Genomic DNA, 22,925 nt, shown 5'->3' with positions numbered 1-22,925 from the left:
GAAGGTCTGTGAAGCATAAAGTCTGCCAAAATCTGACAGCCAAAATATCCAGTGTGTGAGAGCCTGTACGGAGGGCAAGGACATGCAGATGTTCTGTCTGTGTTTATTAAATAAGGGTGGATGTGAATGGAGAAAAAAAAATCTAGACCCGGTTTGCTTCCAAAAGTTCAGTTACTTGCAAATATTCCAAAGTAGTCAGAAATGCCTGGCAGACTCAAGATTTCCATCCCAAGCACAGGATACAACAGATACATCATTCATATTGGACTTTAAAGCCCTTTGAGGGAAGAACTGTGTCTAATTGTTGTTACACTCCTAGGATTAGCTCATTAATCCCCATTCAATAAATACCGGATGATTGGGCAAGGCTTAATCAGTCCTGTAGTGTTCCAAAGATGCCATAATCGAGCATCAAGAAATCCGGTGAAAAGGGAATGGAAGGCCATGGATTTGGTCCCATATCGAGTGCTTGCTTGACCTGGGCATGGTGGCACACCTGCAGATCCTAACACCTAGGAGACTGAGACAGGAGGAATTACCCGGTGAGAACCTTGTTTGTTTTGTTTTTAAACCCAAAACGACTCCTTTATCCATACGCTCATTCTGTTTTCCATACAAAACTTCCTTCACTAACTCCCCCTAGCTTGCTATCCCATGCCGGTAATTAGCTTTTTACCGCTCTCTTGTCCTGCCTAGATCCCTACTAAGTTTTCTGTCTTCAGAATCCCGCTTTAAATAAGATGCCTTCTTCAAAGAGGAACTCTTTAATTAATCCCAGCCAACCTGACCACCCTATGTTCTCTCTAATGGTTTATGTTCCTTTACTGGACTAATTTCACTTTATGGCTTATCCCGTACACATACGACAGAAGACATTTTAATAAAATATACATTGTGTCCAATGTATATCCATTGGACATCCAGGCCAGTTAGTACAATGCAGGTTGTGAAGGTTAAAATTATCCTCAGAAGGGCAAGTAAGTGTTCAAGGACCGAAACGGCGGCAGAAGCTATAGGGTCACAGCAAGTTCGAGGTCAGCCTGGCCGATTTCGTGAGTTCTTGGTTAGCCAGGGTTATATAGAGACCCCGTCTCAACAAACGTCTCAACAAACGCCTAACAGCAAATAGACCAACGAGAATGGCCCTGAGCTCTTAGGTTGCTAGGGCCTGAGTGAGTTAATTAGCTTGTTTCCTCTAGCCAGTGGTCTGAACTGCACTTCCTCTTCCCGGATAGGAAGTGGTTAAAATCCAAGGCAGTATCCTTTTTCTGCACTAGAGATCTGCCTGCCTCTGCGTCCCGAGCGCTAGTGTGCGGATTAAAAGCGAGAGCAGTCACGCCTGGGTCTGCCTTGCCTCTTAAACCCGCCCTGCTTTCTACAAATGCTGCCTGTTCCTCGCCCAGTTTCCAGCTATCTGGGAAGACCCCGACCCAGAGAAGGAAAAGAGAGAGCGTTTAAGGCCAAGGAGACACCCGGGCCTCTTCCCGGAGATTTACTCCCAACACGTAAGCAGGAATGGCAAATTACAAACACGCTCTCAACCACACACACGTGCACGCCCAGCCCCACGGAAGCAGACGCGCATGCCCGTGGGCCCGCGGGAACCTACTTAGTTTTCTCTGTTCTAAATGCCCCGACTCCCGCCCCGCTCGGCGCGGCCTGGCATCCCCCAACCCCGGCACTGGGGAGGGAGGCTTTGCCGGTCAGCCCCGGCCTGGCGCAGCAGAGCGTGGCTCCGCGGAGGGGGAGGGGAGGCCCTCCCCACCCGGGCGGAAGCGGCGCGCGCCGGCCGGGCAGACTCCGCTCTCGTCCTGGGAACATCTGGACAGAGCTGGGAGGGGCGCGCGCCCAGGGTGAGCTCGGATTGGCTGCGCGGGAGGCGGGAGGCGGGGCCGAGGCGAGGGGCGGGGCTCGCTGGCCCCTTTAAAGCCTTGACATCAAGAGGCGGCTCCGGTACCCCCCTTTTTCTGTGTCCCCCCCCCCCTCCTCCTAAGATGCGGCCATGGATCCGGCGGACCAGGCCTGCCGGGCTCAGCACCTGATCTCGGTGAGTTCAGGCCCCGTTCAGCCTCTAACGGGCCCGTGAGGCGGGGGGCCGTACGCCCTGGGCGGGGGCCGGGGACGGTGGCGTGAAAGGCTCTCGTGGCAGCTTAGGCTCGAAGGGGCCGCCAGGCTTCCGGCCCGCACCTCGCCGCCCGCCCGTCCCTCCCGCCGCACTCTCTCAGGAGGGGTCCTGCTGTGACTTTGTCCACCCCCCCCCACCCCACCCCCTCCCGCCCCTGAGCGCCATCCTCGCGCACACTCGGTGGCCCCGGAAGGGAAACTTTCGGGAGTGGGGGATGTTCCGGTGGCGGGTCTCCCTCCCTCTTTGAAAGCACTGACCTTGCCCCCACGGCGCCGCCCGCCCGCCCTAACCCGTATCCCACGGTCCCGGTACGGCTCAGCGGTGCTGGGTTGCCGAGGGAGGGAGGGGGGCTCTCCCCAAAGCGCAGGCGCAAACCGGAGCCCGGGGCACCCCTGCGTCCTCCTTCCAGTCCCTGTGGCCCGGGGCTGTAGGGCGTGGGGGAGGCGGGGAAAGGCGGAGTGACCGGGTCTTGGGAACAACCCTACTGAGGCTCCGAGGGGCTAGGGGAAGGAGGGAGCCGGACAGGCTGCATGCTGAATAGAGGCTGAGGGGGGACAAGGGCTGGGCTGGAGCGTGGACAGGGCAGCCCCCACAGAAAAGGCTTTCTGGGTTTGGGCTGGGGTGCTAAAAAAAAAAAAAAATGCAGAGGATTTATCAGTGCCTGACAGTCCCTGGGTTTAGCAGGCCCGGGAAAGCGGCTGTTGGGACCCCAACTCTCTCTTTGCATCCTGGGCAGAAGGCTCCTCCTGTCTCTCTAGCCTTGGCGCTGTCCCAAGGGCACAGAAGGCCTTCACCTCCCCATAGGTCTGGCTTTCCAGAGGGTTCAGCCAAACCCACCCAGCCTGCCTAGCAGCTGCCTTTTAAAGACCCGCTTCCTCAGGAGCTAGGGGTCTTAATTAGGCTTGAGGGCTTCCTTAGCTTTCAAGGCAATCTGTCATTTTCCTCTCCAGGAACTCGCTTTTGCGTTCTCCAGTGGGTCCTCCGGCTTAAACACAATTGTCAGCCAGAGGAAGTGGTAGGAGACAGAGGCCCGGACCAGAACTGGTTTGGAGGAACCGTGGAGAAAGAGTCTGTCTCACTATTGTGTGCCCAGTCCTTTGAGGGGAAGTGAGCAATTGCTTTGTTGTAGACCCTCCTTTATCTTACACACACCCCCCCAATCTGGCCTGCAAGCCTGGCTCACGGATTTTGAGCCCCAACCCCAGGGTGAGATGAATGGAGTTTCTTGCTCCAGAGAGACCGCGAGTATTTTTGTCTGGAGAGGTATTCCCACAGTCATCATTTGGTTCCGCTTCCAGCCCCTGTGGTCCGTGCCTAAGGTGTCTTTGGCTCTATAGTGTCCTCCTCCAGCTCCAGCCTTTGGAGGAGAACCCTAGACAGGGAGACCGCTGTCTCGGGCTGCGGAGAAGGCGGCACTTCATCAGAAGGCAGGGAAGGTCTGTGTGTGGGCACCGAGTTGCTGTCGAGATGGCCAGAGTGAGGAGCTTTGGGCCCTGCGCCTCCAGCCTCCTCTGACCTTGAGCAGGATAGTTTGCTTCCACGGGGCTCAGTTTCCTTCATCTTCAGCACTCAGCAGGAGGGAGCAGAAGATCTAAAAATCCCTCCCACTGGTGGGCGACTGGAGAGGGAGGAAGGTCCTCCTCCAGCAGGGTGTCTCCATTCAGAGCTACAATGCCGGGCCACAGTTCGCGAGGATTAGACTTTTGGGTTGAGAGAACAGAACTCTGTTCTGCCTGTGAATAGTCCTTTTCTGCTCACCCTGGTGCCTTGGGATATGAACTCCTGCTGGCTCAGGCTCGGCCCACCCATCAAGGTGAGACATCATGACTGGGCCAGTCTTTGAGTTGGATCTTTGGGGGAGGGGTTGAGAGAGGAGGAGGCAGCCAAGGGCCAGCGGGGTAGGCAATTCCCAGGAGACAGTTTGCATCTCAGCTGTTGGGACTTGTTTTAGGATCTGAGCCAGGGAAGCCCAGCACATTCATCCACCCTCTTGTGGGAAGAGGGCAAGGAGGGCCCCACCGCTGTTGCCCATCCTACCTGCTGCCTCCACACACTGCACCTCTGTCCTCACCCCAGCTCCCAAGCAGCGGGGAGGAGCCGCTGCTGCCACGGCCCTGGTTTTCCCAGCCCCCTTACCTCTTTGAGGTAAGGCTCTCTCAGGACTCGGGTGTTCCAGGTTAGGACTTGCTTCCCAGCCCAAGAGCCAGAAGGCTTCGTGTTCTTGTTTATTTTCATCCTTGGTCTCCCAGGTGAAGGGGAGTGTTGTCGGAGGAGGTGGTTAAAGAGGCCCTGGGATGTGAGTGAGGCACATTGTCCTGCATTGTCATTCACCCCGCCAGCTGCCCTGGGCCTGGGCAGCCCGCTGGCCTCAGCCCTGCCACCCTAAGTTAGGAAGCTTCTGCAAGTTAAACCCCAAGAAACCTCCCTCACGGTTGCGAAGCCCTTGAAATGGATAATGGAAACTCCCAGGGAGGTCAGTTTCCCAGAAAGCAGTTACTGGTGGAGTTCCTATCAGAGTGAAGGATGCAGCTGTTGCTAGGCAGACGCGGCAATCCCATCTTGTGGAATGGCTCTGAGGCCGGCCAGCCCGAGTGAGGGGTGAGGGGCCCCAGTGGGCAGACCCGGGTCACCAGACCGCTGCTGTCTCTTAGAACAGGTACGCTTCTTCACTCCTGCCTCCCTCAGCCCCTCCCCCAAATCCCGTTGCTACTGCCGTCCGCCTTGACAACCCTGAACCTGGCAGCGCCTCCAGCCTGTCTGGCTGCACTAATGGAGTGATTGGATTTTCTATACTTGGAGTTTGGAGTTTTTGATTGAACATGCAAATTTATGTAAATCAATCTGAGATCTGCCACCACATCAAAACAATGTAGAGCCTCCACAGGCTGGAAGGAATCCGAGAGAAGAATCTAGTCCAAGGCCCCCCTTCAAGTTAGAAATGGGGAAACTGAGCCGGGAATGGTGGCCCATGTCCTTTAATCCCAGCGCTCAGGAGGCAGAGGCAGGTGGATCTCTGTGAGTTTGAGGCCAACCTGGGCTACAGAGTGAGTTCCAGGACAGCCAGAGCTACGCAGAGAAACCCTGTCTCGACACCCCCACCCCAAACAGGGAAGCAGACAGAAAGGAAGTGATTCACGTGGTGGTGAGTGCCCCAAGATGGGATTCAAGCCTCGCGCCCCTGGTTTTCTGCCTTAGTCTCTCATTCATGAGAGAACTGGTTGTGTTTAAATCAAAGAATGCCGGTTCTTGAACTGAGGCAGCTATTTAGAGCGTTAGCCTAGGGTTTCCTGGGTGCTTTGGTCAGCTTCTAACTGGCTGAAGAAAAGCTGGAGCAACAGAAGATGAGATCATTGATGGCTTCCTGCCTTGGCTCTTCCGGTTCCCTGGGAGCTGAGGTTTTTGTTTCCAGCATAGGCACAGTGCTAGGCACACAGTAGGCTGTGCTAGGCACACAGTAGGCTGTGCTAGGCACACAGTAGGGCTGTGCTAGGCATACAGTAGGCTGTGCTAGGCACACAGTAGGGCTGTACTAGGCACACAGTAGGGCTGTGCTAGGCATACAGTAGGCTGTGCTAGGCACACAGCAGGGCTGTGCTAGGCACACAGTAGGCTGTGTTAGGCATACAGTAGGGCTGTGCTAGGCATACAGTAGGCTGTGCTAGGCATACAGTAGGGCTGTGCTAGGCACACAGTAGGCTGTGCTAGGCACACAGCAGGGCTGTGCTAGGCACACAGTAGGCTTTGCTAGGCACACAGTAGGCTATAAGCATACCTGCAGAATCTTGTTATCTGCGATCCTGGTTTGAGTTTCCGCCGCTTCCCTCCTTGGATACAAACGGGAAAGGCCTTCTGCGGGTTTCCACCTGCCCTCTTGGATATCAGGCCAGCAGGGCATCCCCTGCTGAGTCCCACTTGCTGTGGGAAGGATCGAATCATTTGAAGACCATTGCCAAAGGTGGATAGGTGTGGCACTGAGAAGCCTGTTCCCAAGAAACAGTTTTACAGTGACATTTTTTTTTCCTGTGCCGAGGATTGAACCCAGGGCCTTACAGATGCCAGGCCCTGTCCTCACTTCTTGACTCGCTCTGCTTAGGTCCCCACACCCAGCCACCAGTTGCTCCACTCCCTGACACTCCATTGCCTCTTGTGCTGTGCTGTGCAGCTGTCCGGAGCCCTCTCTTATCCTGTGGTCCCCTCATTTAGGGACGATGGTTCAGGCAGCCGCTGGCCTGCTTCTCTGCACTCCAGGAGAGTAGAGCAGGGACTCAAAGACAAAGGCCATCACTCCCTGCCAGGGCTGCCCACTCGGTCCTGCTGCAGCCTTGTGAGAAAGCTAGGGACACACATCTGGGGTCTGTCTATACCTTCCTCCCCACCCACATCTGGAGTAAATGCACTTCTCGTGAACATGTTCCTAAAAACTGCTGGTGCGGAGCCGACATCTCCAGTTCCCAGCTGCCCCGAAACTTTCAGCACCGGGGGTCTTAGCTCCACTGGAGCAAGGTCCTTCTCCCTGGGCCTCAGTTTCCCAGCTAGGGCTCATGAATTAATAACACATCATCATTGGGGTGTGGCACCTGCTCCATAATTACCGTTTTTCTCAGCTCTGGGAGTTACGCAGATGAAAGAGGTCTGAGGGGGGCAGGCTGTTATTAAGGTGAATTATCGTTGTTATTACTGATTTCTAAAAACCCAGTAGGTGCTTAGAAGAACCCAGTTAGGCACAGCATCCTGAACCTTGTGCGGGTCCTTGAGCTCCGGGTGCTTAGTAGTACTCAGCTAAGCTTTTTATTTAAAAAGAAAAAGAAAAATTACAGGGCCAGGGATGTAACCCAGTAGTAAAGAGCTTGAAAAGCCCTGGGTTCCATCTCGAACACTGGTTCTGTTTGTTTGTTTGTTTGTTTGTTTGTTTGAACAGCTCTTTTAAAAGGAGGGTTGATCCATGCTGGTGTTTGTATTGTCATATTGTCGCCCACAGGGCGTGAGCAGTAGGTCTGCATTTCTCTTCCATCTCAGCCTAGATTTGCTTCTGACCCCAGGGGGAAGCTATGGAGGACCCTGGCACCCCTGGGGGTGTGGTCCTGGGGTTCTCAGGGGCTAAATTTCCAAAGGCTGATTCACTTTACACCAGCTGGATTGGGGCAGGGGCTGTGATTGGTCCTTTTTGTGCAGGGATGTGTTGAGACACCCCCATAGAAATTGCTCACAGCAGCCCTGGGCATTTCTAGCCGTCATTCGCCTATCTCATTCCCACCTGACTTAAAAGTCTCCCCTGGATCAACCTCATACCTCTTAGTACCCAAGCTGTGTGTGGATTGGAGGGTGGTCTGCTTATCCTGTTGTCTGATGAGACTTTGCTCCTTCCCAAGGGTCTAGATTAGTGGTTCCCAACCTTCCTAATTCTACGACCCTTTAAAACAGTTCCTCATGTTGTGGTGACGCCCGATCATAAATTATTCTTATTTCTATCTCACAACTGTAAGGTTTTTGCTACAGTTAGGAACCTTAATGTAAATATCTGATATGCAACCCCTGTGAAAGGGCCGTTTGACCCCACCCCCAAAGGGGTCGCAACCCCCAGGTGAGCACTGCTGGTCTAGATGGCACATAGCTCTCGCCACTTTCTGAGTAGTGCCGCTGTGCCCTCACCACAGACTGGGGACACAGCAGCCTCTCTTACCCCAGAGGAGAAAGGAAGCCAAGACGTCGGCACGCATGGTCAGAGTCCACACCCACATCTGGCCAGGCTGCCTCACCTGCTCCTGGGATGTTTCCTCTGCTTATTCCTGCAGGGCTGTAGATGGACGCAGCCGGGAGAAGCTTTAGAACGAACTTGGCCCATGGTGGTGCAGGCCTGTGATGCCAGCAAGACTCTGTCTCAAATGGCACTTGGGCAAGTAGGTTTTGTTTTTTGTTTTTTTTTGTTTTTTTTTTTGTTTTTTTTTTTTTAATTGTTTTTGTTTTTTTGAAACAAGTGCTTACTCTAGCTCAGACTGGCTTCCTGGAACTCACTAGGTTACCCAGAATGGCTTCAAATTTGTAGTCGTTCTTCCGCCTCCCAAGCAGTGGATTACAAGTGTGAGCCACTCCGCTTATACGAATTGTATTTTTGGAGTGTTGGTGACGGGACCCAGGCCTTAAGGACATATCCCAGGCAAGGGTTATACTACCCTTGTACATCCACTGACTCCTCGAGACAGGGTCCCTCTTTGTAGCCCTGACTGTCCTGTAACTGTAGGCGATGCTGGCCTTGAATTGAAGAGATCTGTCTGCCTCTGCCTCCCAGATGCTGAGATTAAAGGCATGCACCCAACCCCAGACTCCTTATATATTTCAAAATTTGTTTTAGCCAGGCATGGTGGCACATGCCTTTAATCCCAGCACCCTGTGAGTTTGAGGCCAGCTTGGCCTACATAATGGGCCTACATAGTGAAACTCTGTCTCAAAAAAAAAAAAAAAATGTATTTTAGAGTAAGATGTTCTGTAGCCCTGTACTGGGGTCACAGCGTGAGAGGTGTATGTTATGCTTGAAGTTTAGAATTTTATTTTGTTTTTTTGTTTGGTTGTTTGGGGGCGGGGGTTGGGAGAAGGCGTTGTTTGGTTTGGTTTTTGGTTTTTTGAGACAGGGTTTCTCTTTGTAGCCCTGGCTGTTCTGAAAATCAGTCTGTAGACCAGGCTGGCCTTGAACTCACAGAGATCCGCCTGCCTCTGCCTCCCGAGTGCTGGAATTAAAGGTGTGCACCGTCACCACATGTGCAGCCTGGAGTTTAATTCTTCACTCGATTTTTTTTTTTCACAAAGTTGAAAAACTCAAACTAGTTTTTAGAAAGGCGTGCATTGAGAACTCATCCCCTGGTGTGTGCTCGGCAAATCCCCTACCACTGAGCTACGGCTCTCACTGCGTAGCCCGCCAGCCTGATCTGCAAATAGAAGCCTCCTGCCTCAGCGTTCCCAGTGCTAGGGTTACAGGTGTGTGTCACTGTGCTTGCCTGCAGAGTTTCTTTATACAAGAGCAGACAAACACACACACGCGTGGATTCTCTTTCCCCTCACCTACACTGTCCGTCTGTTCTCTGACTGGTTGGCAACCCTGAGCGTTAGAGGGGTTCCCCACGCCTCTGGCTGCAGGCTGCTGTGGCAAAGTCACATGAACTTCATGTGACAAACACTCAGTGTCTTGCAAAGGACGGATTTCCGGTTCAGAGATAAAGCCTTCTCATTGTATTCCCGTGTGCTAGAAAGCGTCTAGAGGTTCCTCCAGGAGTTAGACAGATGAAAGAGGCCTGAGGAGCCAGGCTGTAATTAAGGCCTCTGTGTTTTGTTTTTGTTCTTGTTCAAAACAGATCTCACTGTATTCCAGGCTGACCTTGAACCTGAACTTTGGTAATCTTTCTCTCTCAGCCCCTTGAGTATTGAGGTTACAGGCATGAGCTACCACTACCAGTTCGTAGCCTCTCTTGTAAGGGCACTGATTTCATCCTCAAGGACACCACCCCAACCTCGTCACCTCTCAGTGACCCCCACTCCTTATGCTCTCACCCTGAAACTGAGGAATTGTGGGGAGTGGTTTACAGATGTTACAGCCAGAGCACCCACCTCAGGTTCCCGCACTTGATTACAAATCACTGTCAGAATTCATCAGCCAAACGCTGATCTACACTCAGATTGCGGGATTCATGTCCAAACCAGCTGCGGAGGAATTTTTAAGCTGTGCGAGGCCACTCATGAAGCCAGCAGATATTTTAGAACTTCCTATCAAGACAGCCCACATTTATCAAGCGACTAAACAGTTGTAAAATGCAGCTGTGATAAGGGCTGAAAAGAAAGGCCTGGTGCAGCCCCATGTGGTTGTCACATACTGTATACATGTAATTAGGGTACCGTGCCCCATAAATCACTACAAATCTACGTCGACTTTAGAGAAAAGGCATGGACTGTAAGAGTGAGTACTCGCAGGACCTGCCCCAGCCTGGTGCGTATTTGTGTGAGCGGAGGCGCGTGCCGAGCTGTGTGGCTGGGCACTGCTGGATGCAGGCGGCTGGCCAAGGCTGCAGATCTGCACCACGTGAGCCGAGTGCTGCCTTCACAGCCCGGCTCAGTGGTTCTGTTCCCTCCACTTCCCGAGTGTGGGGACGTCCTAGGCCCTTGACTTCCTCTGTCCAAGACGGAGACTCCCCCTTCTCTGCCAGATGGTGCTGATGGTGCTCCGTCTTTTCTCCCCCACCCTGGGCCCACAGCCCTGCTAAAGCTAAAACCTGCTTTCCCTCCCTGCTGCCGATGGGAAGTTTGGGGGTGTTCGCTTCTCATTTCCTCTGTAGACAGCACCTCACTTCCTGTGCCCCCTCCCCAGAAGGCGGCCAACACTTGCCTCTGCCCTCTGCCCTCCCTTTCCTCTCCTCCCCCACTGCTTCCCTGGGAAGCCTTCAGGCCTTGAGAACGGCAACATCAAAGCAGGCTGCTAGTTCCCAAAGGCACCATGAGTGACACACCAACCACACCACCACCCTTTGTGGCCCGCTGGTTCTGCCCAGCCACAGCCCCTTCCATGATACCATCCTTCTGCACCCAGCTGGCAGAGATGTCGAAGAGGGCTCACTCCCATTTTACAGAGAATAAAATTGAAGCCCAGAGGTGTTCATGGCCTTTCTCAGTCTCTCCTGGGGTCAGGCTCTAGCCAGAACCAGAGTCTAGAAATTGCACTTCCATGTGCAGGCAGATGAGAAAGAACAGAGAGTGGAAGTCTGTGGGTGAAGTGGACCTACAGTCCCCTCCAGGTCCAAACTGCCAGCTTAGGAGGGGACACCTGGGCTTGACCCACTGGAGTTACCTGGGTGCAGAAGGCCGGCCAGAGCCTGTTTCTGTTTCAAAGAAATCCTGGTACAGAGCTTGGAGGAGCGGGTACTGGGGTTAAGCCTGCGGAGCTGGAAGGCTCCCGGACCAGCTTTCTGGGACTGTAGGTGAGCCTGGACCAGCCCAGCAGTCGCCTCCGCTGTCCCCTCCGCAGGCCTCTGTCTCTGGCCTTCCCGAAAGCCCCAGCATGGGTCTCTGATTACACCCAGGGTCCCCTCACCCCCTTTTTAATGTGTGTTTGGCGCATGCTTGTGTGTGTGTGTGTGTGTGTGTGTGTGTGTGTGTGTGTGTGTGTGTGCAGGTGTGTTCCTAGGGCAGAAGGTGGCACTGGTGTTGTGTTCCGTCACTTTCTGCCTCCTCCCCTTGAGACATGTTCTCTCATGAACCTGAAGCCAGCGGGCTCTGGGATCCATCCGTCTCTATTCTCCCCGTGCTGGGGTTACAAGCAGAGGTGGCCATGCCGGGCTTGTATTCGTGTATTGGGGGTACAAACACAGGTCCGCATGAGTGAACTGCAGCAAACACTCCTGCGGTCTCCCATCCTGTGTCCAGTATACGGACTCCTACCCAGGGATGAGAGAAGAGTCGGTGTCCACGCTAGATCAGGGCTGAGGAGCACTCGGCTCTGGGCGCCCTCAGATCCACCGCGCTGAGTTGTTCGGTTCACGCCCGCAGCCCAAGTTCGCTGCGTCCTTTCTTCGTGTGCACACTGCCTCTGCAGAGGGAGCAGATCAACCAATGAAAAGTGTGCACATTTGGGGTGGAAGGCACAACCTTTGTCTTTTGTTTTTGTAGACAGGGTTTCTCTGTGTAGCCCTGGCTGTTCTGTAGCCCAGGCTGGCCTCAAAATCACAGAGATCCACCTGCCTCTGGCTCCCGAGTGCTGGGATTAAAGGCGTGCACCACCACGCCTGGCTTTTTATTGTGTATTTTTTGTTGTTTGGTTTTGTTGTTGTTTGTTGTAGTAGTATTGGGGATTGAACCTAGGGCTTTACCAAGGTACCCAAGCTAGCCATAGCCTCAGTCTACAGCTCAGAAGGGCTTTGGACTTCAAATCCTCCTGCCTCAATCTCCCGAATAGCTGAGATTACAGGTCTGTGCCACCAGGCCCAGCTCAACATGGTAGCTTGGCATGTTTTCAGAGTCACTAAATCAAGCTAATTAGCATATGCATGGCCTCCTATGTAACTGAAAGCTTGACCAGTGATGTCCCATTCTCAAGCCCCAGCCCCTGGGAACTGCCATTTTACTCTGAAACTACACGGTCCACTTTTTCCGATCTCACGTATAAAGGAGAGAGCGCGCGCGCAGTAGGTACGTTTGTGCACCTGACTTGTTTATTTTAGCACAACGTCCTCCAGATTCTTCATGTTGTGGCAAATGACAAGATTTCCTTCATTTTTAAGACTGAATAGTATGCCGGCGTGTTTGGGGTCTTGATTGGTTTGTCGTTCATCTTAGGACACTGATTCCGTGTCAGGCTCTTGTCATAATGTGCAGTCAGCACGGGTGCAGATAGCTTTGACCGCCGGTTCCATGTCCTTCGGCTGCGTCCTCAGTAGGGGATTGCTGGGGATGGGGCGTTTCTATGTGGGTATTTCGAAGGGCCTCTGTACGGCTTCCAGTAAGCACTGTGCTAGTTCACACTCATGCCAGCCACGCTCCACGCGTTCTCTTTCACCTTTTTGATAAAGCTATTGTAATAAGTAGGAGGTGATGTCTCATTGTGTTTGATTTCTATTTCCCTGATGGTTGGTGATGGCGAGCATTATTTATACATTTATTGGCCATTTGAACATCTTTTGAGAAATGCCATTTCAGGTCCTTTGTCCGTTTAATTTTTTTTTTCTAACATTTATTCATTTGTGTTCTCAGGATTGAACTCTGGTCATCAGGCTTTGTGGCAAGCGCCTTTACCCACTTTTAAATTAGGGCATATTTGTTTACTTTGAGTTCTTCATATATCTTTAATGTTTTTAGTTTTTTTTTTATATATATATTTATGGGTGTTTTGCCTGCATATCTTGTCTGTGTGCCACTGTGTATCTGGTGACCAAAGAGGCCAGCTGTCACATCCCCTGGAATTGAAGTTACAGACAGCTGTGAGCATCCATGTCGGTGCTGGGAATCGAATCCAGGTCCTCTGGAGGAGCAGGCCGCCATCCTAGGCACTGAGCTGCCTCTCCAGCACGGACACTTCTGGTATTAACCCTGTCGGGTGTGTGGTTCACAAACATTTCCCCTGCTGTAAGTTATCTCCTCACGTTGCTAATCGGCTCATCAGTCGGTTGGCGTGCAGCTTTTTGGTTTAATAGGATCCCATTTAGCTGGTTTTCCTTTGGTTTGAGGCACTGTAATCCCCAGACTTCTTGCCTATACAGTTCTGTGGGGCTTTCACACCATCCTGCTTTGACTGCTGTAGCTTTGGAGGAGAATTTTCAGTTAGGCCTCCGGTTTTGTTCTTTTTGCTCAAGATTGCCTTGTCTACTCAGTTTTTTATTGACTTTTTTTTTTTCTGTTTCTGTGAAAACTGCCATTGGGGTCTTGATAGGGGTTGCATTGAATTTGTAGATCGCTGACCAGCTGACTGGAGATTCCAGCAGTGCAGTCCATGGACGTACGCTGTCTTTGGTTTAGTTGTGTTTTCTTTGGTTCCCGTCATCTGTTTGCAGGTTTCTGTGGAGAGGTCTTGTCTCTTCTTTGGTTTATTCTGAAGTATTTTACTGTTTCGTGGTTACCATTTTATTTTAATTGTATGGCATTTGCCTGCCTGTATGTCTGTGTACTACCTGCCAGCCTGGTGCCCTCAGGGGGTAGAAGAGGGTGTCAGATCCCCTGGAACTGGAGTTACAGACAGTTGTGAGATACATGTGGGTTCTGGGAATTGAACCCAGGTCCTCTGGAAGAGCCATCTTTCCAGCACCCTTAACTTATTTTTTTTAAGATTTAAACTTTTTTTTTAAATGAGTTTATGAGGTTTGAACCTTTGGTGGGTGAGGGGTTGAGACAGAGTCTCGATGGGTGCCCCTGGCTGGCCTGGAGTGTACAGAGATTCACCCCTTCTTACGTAGTTTCCTGGGACTGAGCTCAGGTCGTCAGGGTTACTCAGCCGGTGCTGTGTACTCAGTGAGTGTCTCACCGCCCTTAATTTATTTTCTATGCCACATTATAGAATGCTGCTGGCTTTCATACATGTGTATGTTACATCCCTCGCTGGGCTGTAGAGTCCAAGAAATCCAGGAAGAGCTCATCTAGCTCTGAGCGAACTGCCTGAGAGCCGAGCATCATGTCCATCCAGGTGACCTGTTACAGGGTTGGAGGGAGTCGCCCAGGCCTGGGCAGGAGCTGAGAGCTTTTTGGTTTTGTTATTTTCTCTTTCACACTGCTGGAAATTGAATCTAGGGCCTGGTGCAGACGAAGTGAGCACCTCAGCCACTCAGCTGTATCCCGGCCAGAAAGGACGTGAGAGAAAACCCGAAACTGAGTAGCAAGCTGGAGTTTGAGCAGTGAAAATAGTGATGTTCTACTGGATTAGAAAACAAAAAAACAAAACTTAATTAATCCCGATAATAGAAGTACATAAGTGGAGATGCAGTCAACTCTTTCTTACGGAAGGACTTCCAGTTAATGAATGTACGAGGGCTGAGGGAAATTGAGCCGTAGTACTTCCCATAAGCAAGATCAATTGATGAATCCTAAAATCAGTAGGTGGAAATATGAGAAGCAGAATGGTTGTATAATCTTAACGTATTGCCTTCCAGAATATTAATTACAAAGAGAAAATATAGTGTGTTTTGTTTGAGTTCGGATATTTGGTTTTTTGGAGAGTCTCACTATGTAGCTTGGCTAGCCTGTACTTACTATGTAGACCAGGCTGGCCGCAAACTCACAGTGATCGCCTGCCTCTGACTCAGGATCAAAGGTGTTCAATGCCAGGCTGAACCAAGCTTTAGTTATTATTATTGTTGTTATTATTATTATTATCTTACTAGGGATTACATCCAAGAACAAATGGAAACCAGTCCCTCTGCGTGTGCAGTAAAGACGTTACAGGTGACTCCCACCTTGCCAGAGACCGAGTTAGAGCACCCTCCCTCCTGAAATGAGCACACGCTGAGAGGCGCTGTCTGCTGGCCCTCCCGGCAGGGCCAGCTTGATCAGCAAGAGTTAGCATCATGCAAACCCAAGTTAGGAAGATAGTCTCCAAAATGTTCCAGGTCCCTTCCAAAGTATCCAGGTCCAGAAAGACTTAAAGAGCTGCCGTGACCTGGTGACTGACTGTCATGTGGGATTCTGGGACAACAGCAGGAAAGCTGGTATGATGTGAATAAATCCTATGATTTCATATTCTAAAAATTGTTCTGCTAAAGAAAACCATACAAGTGGTAACATGCTACTATATATTTTAAATATACACACAAACACACATACACGCACAGAAGAATATGAGAGGTTGGAAAGCTGGGAAAAGTCCAAGATCAAAATGATCCCCTTAAGGAAATAACTGTTCTCCCACAGAATGGAGTGAAATATTTACAAACCATAGGTCCTAAAGGGGTTTGTCTCTAGGACATGTAAACACTGATGTCTAGAAAACCCAGTTTGAAAATGGAAGAGGATCAAACACTTCTCCAAGTAAAACTTTAAAAATGGGAGGGTGGGGGGTCGGAAAGATGGCTCAGCTGTCACTGGCTGCTCTTCCAGAGGACCCAGATTCAGTCACCAGCACCCACATGGTGGCTCACAACCACCTGTAACTCCTGTTCCAGAGGATTCGACTCTTCTGACCTCCCCGGGCATTGCACAATGATATACAGACTTAACATGCAGGAAAAATACCCACATACATAAAATAAAAAGAAATTAAATCTCTTTGGGGGGTAGGGGTAGATGGGGGGCTAAAAATGGCCAACATTGTGGATCACCTGGGAATCATCATCCAGAACCACAAGGAGGAACTGGTATGGTGGAATGCATAATTAGTCCTAGCACTCAGAAGGCAGAGGCAGGAGGATCTGTTGTGAATTCAAAGCCAGCCTGGTCTACATAGCAAGTTCCAGACCAGCCAGAGCTATATAGCTACAAAACAAAACCGTAGTGAAATACCAGTTCACACTGTCAAAAGTGACTGGGGTCAGAAAACCAGCTAACAAGCGGTGAAGGTGTGAAGAAACTGCAACCCTCATCCTTTGGTGCAATGTCAACACTGTGTCTGCTTTGGAAGACAGTCTGGTGTTTCCTGGAACAGCTAGACCTGGGTCCTATGGCCCAGCATCTCCATAGATCGCTAAGAGAACTGACAGCGGCAGCCATACACAAGCGTGCCCGTAGATGATGATTCCTACTAGTCAGAGGCGGAGACAGCCCCGGTGCTCGCCTTCAGGTGAGCAGATCAACAGAACGTGGGCTGTGCACACAGACTCGGCCATAAAGAGGAGTTTACAGCAATAAAGCTTACAACATGGGTGAACTCTGAACACACTGTGAACAGGGTGGAAGGAGCCAGTCACAACAGGCCACTTACTGTGTGACTCCACTCCAGCACAACGCCCAGAATAAAGAGAGCGTGGAGACAGGAGACAGACAGTGCTTCCCTAGGTCTAGACTGTGGGAGCTGCCAAGGAGGAAGACAAGAATGCCCTCAAGTGGGTGTGCTTGGCGCACTTACCCGAGTCAGGGAAACCCGTTGAGTTGTCTGTCCTTTTTGTGTGGATGTCCTCGGAGGCAAGGGCCCAAGTACCCCAGGCTAGCCTTCAGCGTGCGATCCCCTCACCTGCGCATGCCGAGATGGTGTGCCACCGTGCCCAGCGCGGACACTGTGAGTGGTGGGTGGTATGGATGAGTTCTGCTGCCGGGCTTGGTGGGGGAAATGCAGGAGGAAGTGCCCAGAGACGGGGAGGGAAATGCTGGCCGGATTTGCTGTTGCCGCGACGCTGCTACTCGGGACCTGAGTACAGAAGTGAGAAGCACTTCTGATAGTTAGTTTGGGTTTTGTTCTTTGTGGTGTTTTCGTTTGGTTTTGTTTTCTTGTTTTTGGGGTTGTTTTGTTTTGTTTTGTTTTTGAGAAACTTGGTGTTGTGTGACAAAACGTCTTCTGGAGAGACACAACACACACATCTACTCACCCCAGATAGGGAACCCACAATGGACCAGAGTATGGATACCACTAGAGCCCAGCTTGGCGAACCATTCAGTTTTATTGGGGTCACTTACAGGAGAAGTGACTCACAGACAGCTCTGTCATGGAAGCAACTAGCATGAGTGACAGCTCCCAAAGCTGGGGACCTGGAGCGCACTGCACAGCCTGCGGCAGCTCGGCGAGTGTCCTTTCCAGGTGCCTGGGGGTTTGAACCCTCTCCAGGCAGCTGGGCTGCCCTCTGCTTCCTCCTGGCAGCCCCTCTGGTCTCTGACTCGTCTTTGCAACTTTTTTCCGCTGGGAGTCTTCACTGCAGCTCAGCTCTTTTGATCCGAGGGACTCAGCTTTTATTGCTTACTAGAGGATGAGTAGGTAGGGAGGATTCCTTTGAGGGTCTTACCATGTATCCCTCAGGGGCTGGAACTCAGTGTGTAGACCAGGCTAGCCATGAGCTCATAGAGACCAACCCTCCTGCCTCTCTGCCTCTGGAGCTCTGGGATTAAAGATGTGCACCACCATGCCTGGGGAGATTCTTATAGGACTAGAAAAAATGTCCCTGCATGAAATTAGAGGGGACTCAGCTGGTGGCTTCTTAACCCTCTGGGGACATGGGATGGGTAGCTAACAGGAGCTTGGCTCTTCAAAACTGGTTCAAGCCTGGATGGCAGTGGCGCAGGCCTTTAATCCCAGCACTTGGGAGGCAGAGGCAGGTGGATCTCTGTGAGTTCGAGGCCAGCCTGACCCAGGACAGGCACCAAAACTACAAAGAGAAACCCTGTCTCAAAACACAAAACAAAACAAAACAACAACAAAAAAGCTGGTTCAATCTGGCCCTTGTGAGTCCCTGGAATCTCATGACTAGGGAAGTGGGAGAGCGGGAGTTCAGGCTAGCCTCAGCCACCGTAAAATGGTGGGTGGGTGGACGGACGGATGGACGGACGGACAGACAGATGATGGATGGATATGATCCATATGATGGATGAATAGATTAGATAGGTAGGTAGGTAGATAGATGATAGATAGATAGATAGATAGATAGATAGATAGATAGATAGATAGATAGATAGATAGATAGATAGATATGATGGATGGATAGATGATGGATGGATAGATAGATACAGACGGATTATAGTTAGATGATAGATAAGATGGATGGATATGATCCATATGATGAATAGATAGATTAGAGGTAGATAATTGATAAATTATAGATGATAGAGAGATAGATACGATAGATGGATAGACAGACAGATGAACAGATACATAGAACTTAATTTCTCAGGCTAGCCATCATCCCCACCTTTGGGGAGTGGTAACGTGATAAAGTGAACGTTTCCTCTCAGTCCTGGGTGGCTCTGTTCTGGAGGTGATGACTGTGCAGTAGCCTGGCTGCCGGGGTGCTCGTCCCTGGGTTTGATCTCCAGCACTGCAAAGACAGAAGGAGACACAACAGCCAGGTGTGCCTCTCAAGCCGTCCGGTGTGTGCCTCTCTGCCTTTTCCTTTTTTAAGAGAAGACTGATTTAGTCTGTAGTTTACGTGCTTCATTCAAACCGCTGCTTTAGACTTGTGGCGGGATAGAGATGTGGTAGCCAAGAACTAAGAGTGTTAACTATTTCATTCACTTAAAAATAAGGTGAGTGGGGGCTGGAGAGATGGCTCAGCAGTTAAGAGCACTGGCTGCCCTTCCAGAGGACCTGAGTTCAATTCCCAGCACCTACATGATGGCTCACAACCATCTGTAATGTGATCCAATGCCCTCTTCTGTCATGCACAGAGAGAGAGAGAGAGAGAGAGGGAGGGAGGGAGGGAGGGAGGGAGGGAGGGAGGGAGGGAGGGAGGAGAGAACAATAATAGAATAATAATAATAAAACCTACCTGCACTAGGCGGTGGTGGTGGTGCACACCTTTAATCCCAGCACTCGTGAGGCAGAGGCAGGCAGATCTGGTCTACAGTGTGAGTTCCAGGACAGCCAGGGCTACAAAGAGAAACTCTGTCTCGAGAAACCAAAATAAATAAGTAAATAAAACCTGTCTGGACCCTTAATCCGGGTAATCAAGAAGCAGAAGTAGACAGATTTCTGAGTTCAAGGCCAGCCTGGTTTATATAGCAAGTTCCACCCTGTACCAGGCTTTTTCATTTGGGCCACCAGCCAGCTCCCAAATCACGACACAGAAACTTATTAGTTTTGAACGGTCGGCCTAGCTTAGGCACATTTCTGGCTAGCTCTTTAACTTAGATGAACCTGCTTCTCTACCTGTTGTCTTGGACTTACTGCCTTTCTTACTTCTGTCTGTCTGTCTTTCACTGCTTCTCTGTGGCTGGCTGGCAGCTCCCTTGTTCTCTCCTTGTTCCTTCCTTCTCCCGAGCCCAAAGAGCCTAGGTGTCTCCTCCTATTTATTCTCTGCTCACCAGCCCCGCCTATCCCTCTCCTGCCTAGCTATTGGCCGTTGAGCTTTTTATCAGCCCAATCAGGTGCCTTAGGCAGGCAAGGTGGAACAGATGCAACATATTTCCTTATAATTAAACAAATGCAACATAAACAAAAGTAACACACCTTTACACGGTTAAAGTAATATTCTGTAGCGTAAACAAATGTAGCACATATTTGCCTAGTTAAACTAATATTCCACAACACCACCCAGCCAGGGCTATATAGTGAGAGATGTCTCAAAAAAAAAAAAACAAAAACAAAAATAATAAAGTAAAATAAAAATTTAAGAAATAATAAAAGTGATAACATATTTTATGAAAATAATTATGTATTCTGTAACAAAAGAGGGGATGTCAGTGTTGTCAATTTTTGCAAATCTGGCATCTGATTTGGTAGAAAGCTGAGAGATATCACATCTGCTTCCATGTCAGTGTGTCGTCGTCGTCGTCGTCGTCGTCGTCGTCGTCGTCGTCGTCGTTGTCGTGGGCTGCATAGTCTTTGGGAAATGCCACTAGAGACTTAGGAGAGAAGGAGAGTAATTAAGGTAGACGATGTCTTCTTATTATGAAAATAGTTTTTACCTTGTGGACTGCTTGACAGGGCTTCAGGGTCCCCAGGCCACTCTTTGAGAGTTACTGTTCTAGAACAGTCTCCACGTAGTGGGAAAGGGCTTGTTCCTGAGAGATTGGATCGCCGTAAGTCACACAGCAGCTAAATTGTGGAGCTGGGCCGGGCTGTGCCCCTGCCTTCTGGTCTGAGGTTTTTCGCATCCCCTTAGCTGGGCCGGGCTGGCTCTTGGCTGGCCTTTTGGGAGTGGGGCCTAGGCTGCCTGGCTGCCGAGCCCCTGGTGTGTGGTCCTATAAATAAACCCATTGTGTCGAAACCCCTTCCCTCTCCCACCTCCAGCAGCTGCTATTTTTGTTGTTGGGTTATGCCTTGGACAGGGAACAGCAGAGCTCTGAGAGCCGAGGTGCGGAATGTTGAAATCTAGAAGACTTAGGGGGCTAATAACATGCCGCCCTGCCTAGGAGGGTAGGCCTGGTCCTGCTAGGAATCGGGTTTGGAAGAACTTGCACCTCTGTGGTACTCTGTGGATCTTAGAGTGCCCCGAAAGGAGTTGGAGGGAGGATGCGGCAGGCCTTACTGCAGAAGGGCCACTGCATCTCTGGACCAGTTGTCTGACAGGACGCGCACACACACACACACACACACACACACACACACACACACACACACACGCCACTCTTGTCTGCCTCCTTTCCCAATTCTGGTCGGAATTCTTAGGCACTTTGGGCAGAGATGCAGTGGACTCTCAGGTCTTCCCCGGTCCCTGCTCACACCCTCTGCAGCCCAAGGCTGCTCTTAGCGTGCCGTATGCCTGCTGTGGGTGTGAAGGTTACTGTTTGCAAGTGGAGTCCTGGGTGTGACAGGCTGGGATTCCAGAAAGCAGCTGGCAGGGGAGCTGAGCTGGTTGGTTTCCCAGAGGATTCTTTTATTTAAGCGAGTCTCTGCCTCCCTGCAGCTGCCCACCCCACCCCACCGCCTGCCCCTGGCTTTTCTCCCAGGAAGACTGTTGGGGGAACAGCTGGGAAGTGAGAGCCTCCTCAGGGCCAGAAGGCCTTGGCTGATGGCTCAGGTGAGGACACACACACACACACACACACACACACACAGTGTGTGCAAAACCCAGGCCCTGACTAGAGAAGAAGAGGATGGGGGCACAGACCTCTGCTGTCCTTGGCTGACTAAATGCCAGTATGGCAAGATCTCTTGAGGTGCAGGAACTTCTGACTTTCCTAACCATCTAGATTTAAGGGGGGGGGGGGGCGAAGGCCCTGAGCTTTGTATGCACCAGACCTGGTGTTGGGATTGGGAGATAAGGGTGGTTTCATGACTGATTAGAGGTAACCATGGCTCAATTCATTGAGAAAAGTCGCCAGGTTACCCAGGCATTTCTTTATCTGTTTGTGGCCAGGTTTTCTGTAGCCCAGGATGGCCGGATTCCTTTACCTCTCCCTTCTAAGGCCTGGATTACGGGCATGAGCCACCGTATCTTTGGGCTTAAAGTTTTTACTTCATTTATTTATTTTTGGTTTTCATTCATCTTGCTTTTTAAGACAGGGTCTCACTCCAATCCAGGCTGGTGTGGTATATCTTACTACATATCCCAGATTCCCTCAACTCCCAGCTGTCCTCCTGCCTCAGTGTCAAGATGACCGGTGTGAGCCACACACCTGGCCCACCAGACACTTGTAACCCACAGTTCTCCCTCCCTGTCTGCTGCCGCCTCAGGGCTCTCTGCTTGCTCCCCCCCACACACACACTGAGGTCACTTTCCTGAGAATCAGGCCCTGTGAGAGGAGGGAGGGCCTCTTGTTTAATTCTGGCAGAAGCTTCCCGTTCAAGTTAGAGTTTCCAAACCCAGCTGCTACGTCCCTACCCAGCCTGGTTGGCATGGAGTGCTCCGATCCAGCCTTTCTGATGTACTAGGAAGCCATGTGGAGGATGTCTGAAATCCTAGGATGCAAGCCTGGGTTTTCCCCAGCAACTGGTGTGACCAAGCACAGGACCCTGGGGCCCCCAGGGAGGAGGAGAGTGCTTGGCCTCAGAGGCACAATGGCATCCCACAAGTACAGCCTCTGGAGAAACAACTGAAGCTGGCTTTAATGTGACCCGTCATCAGGAGGGTTCCTGTTGAGTTTGGCTTGGAGCTGGAGGTGATCCTGTCACTGGTGCATTCTGGTATTCCCTAGAGGGCCACAGGAAGTTTCTGGTATTCCCTAGAGGGCCACAGGAAGTTTCTTTGAAAAATCTTTAAAATTTTTCAAGAATAAATGGCTCTCACTATGTAGCCCAGACTGGCTTTGAACTCATGATACATCTACCTAAACTCCTTAGTGTTCCAAGTTTGTGCCGGCACACTAGCTTCTTTTATAAATCTTCAGCTCCAGCACCTTCAAAGCGGCTCAGGATGTAAAGTCATTTCCCAGCAAGCCTGCCAACCTAGACCCACACAGTAGGAGGAGGGAACCAACTTCCACGAGTTACCCACTGCCCTCCCTGTGTGAGATGTGACACGGGCCCAGGCATCCCCCCCCCTCTCTCTCTCACACACACACACACACACACACACACACACACACACACGAATGTAATAAATATAAAAACATATTCTCGCACCCTGGCCCCACATATAGGCAGAGATGCAGGTACAGATCTGCTTCTCCTCAGCACCAAGTTTAAGTACAGGGCTTGTCCTGTGACCCATCCCCAGCACGGGCTGACAGCTTCCTGCTCTCTGCTTTGGAAGCCTGCAGACTCCATCCTGAGTTGGCACAGGCCTCTGGTGAAGGAACAGCGGTATTTCTCCCTCAGTGAGAA

The 22,925-nt window shown here is 51.0% G+C and overlaps 1 protein-coding gene across 3 annotated transcripts in view; it reads left to right on the top strand.

The window, feature by feature from the left end:
* The first annotated feature begins 1,872 nt into the window (after positions 1-1,872).
* The window catches only part of Nckap5l (NCK associated protein 5 like), a 38,675-nt gene continuing 17,622 nt past the window's right edge, over positions 1,873-22,925 (top strand). Inside the window, exon 1 of one of the 3 annotated variants that reach the window (XM_015993149.3) lies at positions 1,873-2,047. The gene's annotated coding sequence lies outside the window, so the exon portion shown is untranslated. Of the gene's footprint in view, positions 2,048-3,888; positions 3,939-22,925 lie in introns of those variants that run through there. The other 2 variants (XM_006974402.4, XM_076556744.1) reach the window with 2 other exon arrangements.

Source organism: Peromyscus maniculatus, chromosome 20, assembly GCF_049852395.1.
Source record: "Peromyscus maniculatus bairdii isolate BWxNUB_F1_BW_parent chromosome 20, HU_Pman_BW_mat_3.1, whole genome shotgun sequence".
Taxonomy (NCBI): domain Eukaryota; kingdom Metazoa; phylum Chordata; class Mammalia; order Rodentia; family Cricetidae; genus Peromyscus; species Peromyscus maniculatus.
The sequence above is the reverse complement of the archived record's forward strand: the minus strand, read 5'-3'. Positions and strand labels throughout refer to the sequence as shown.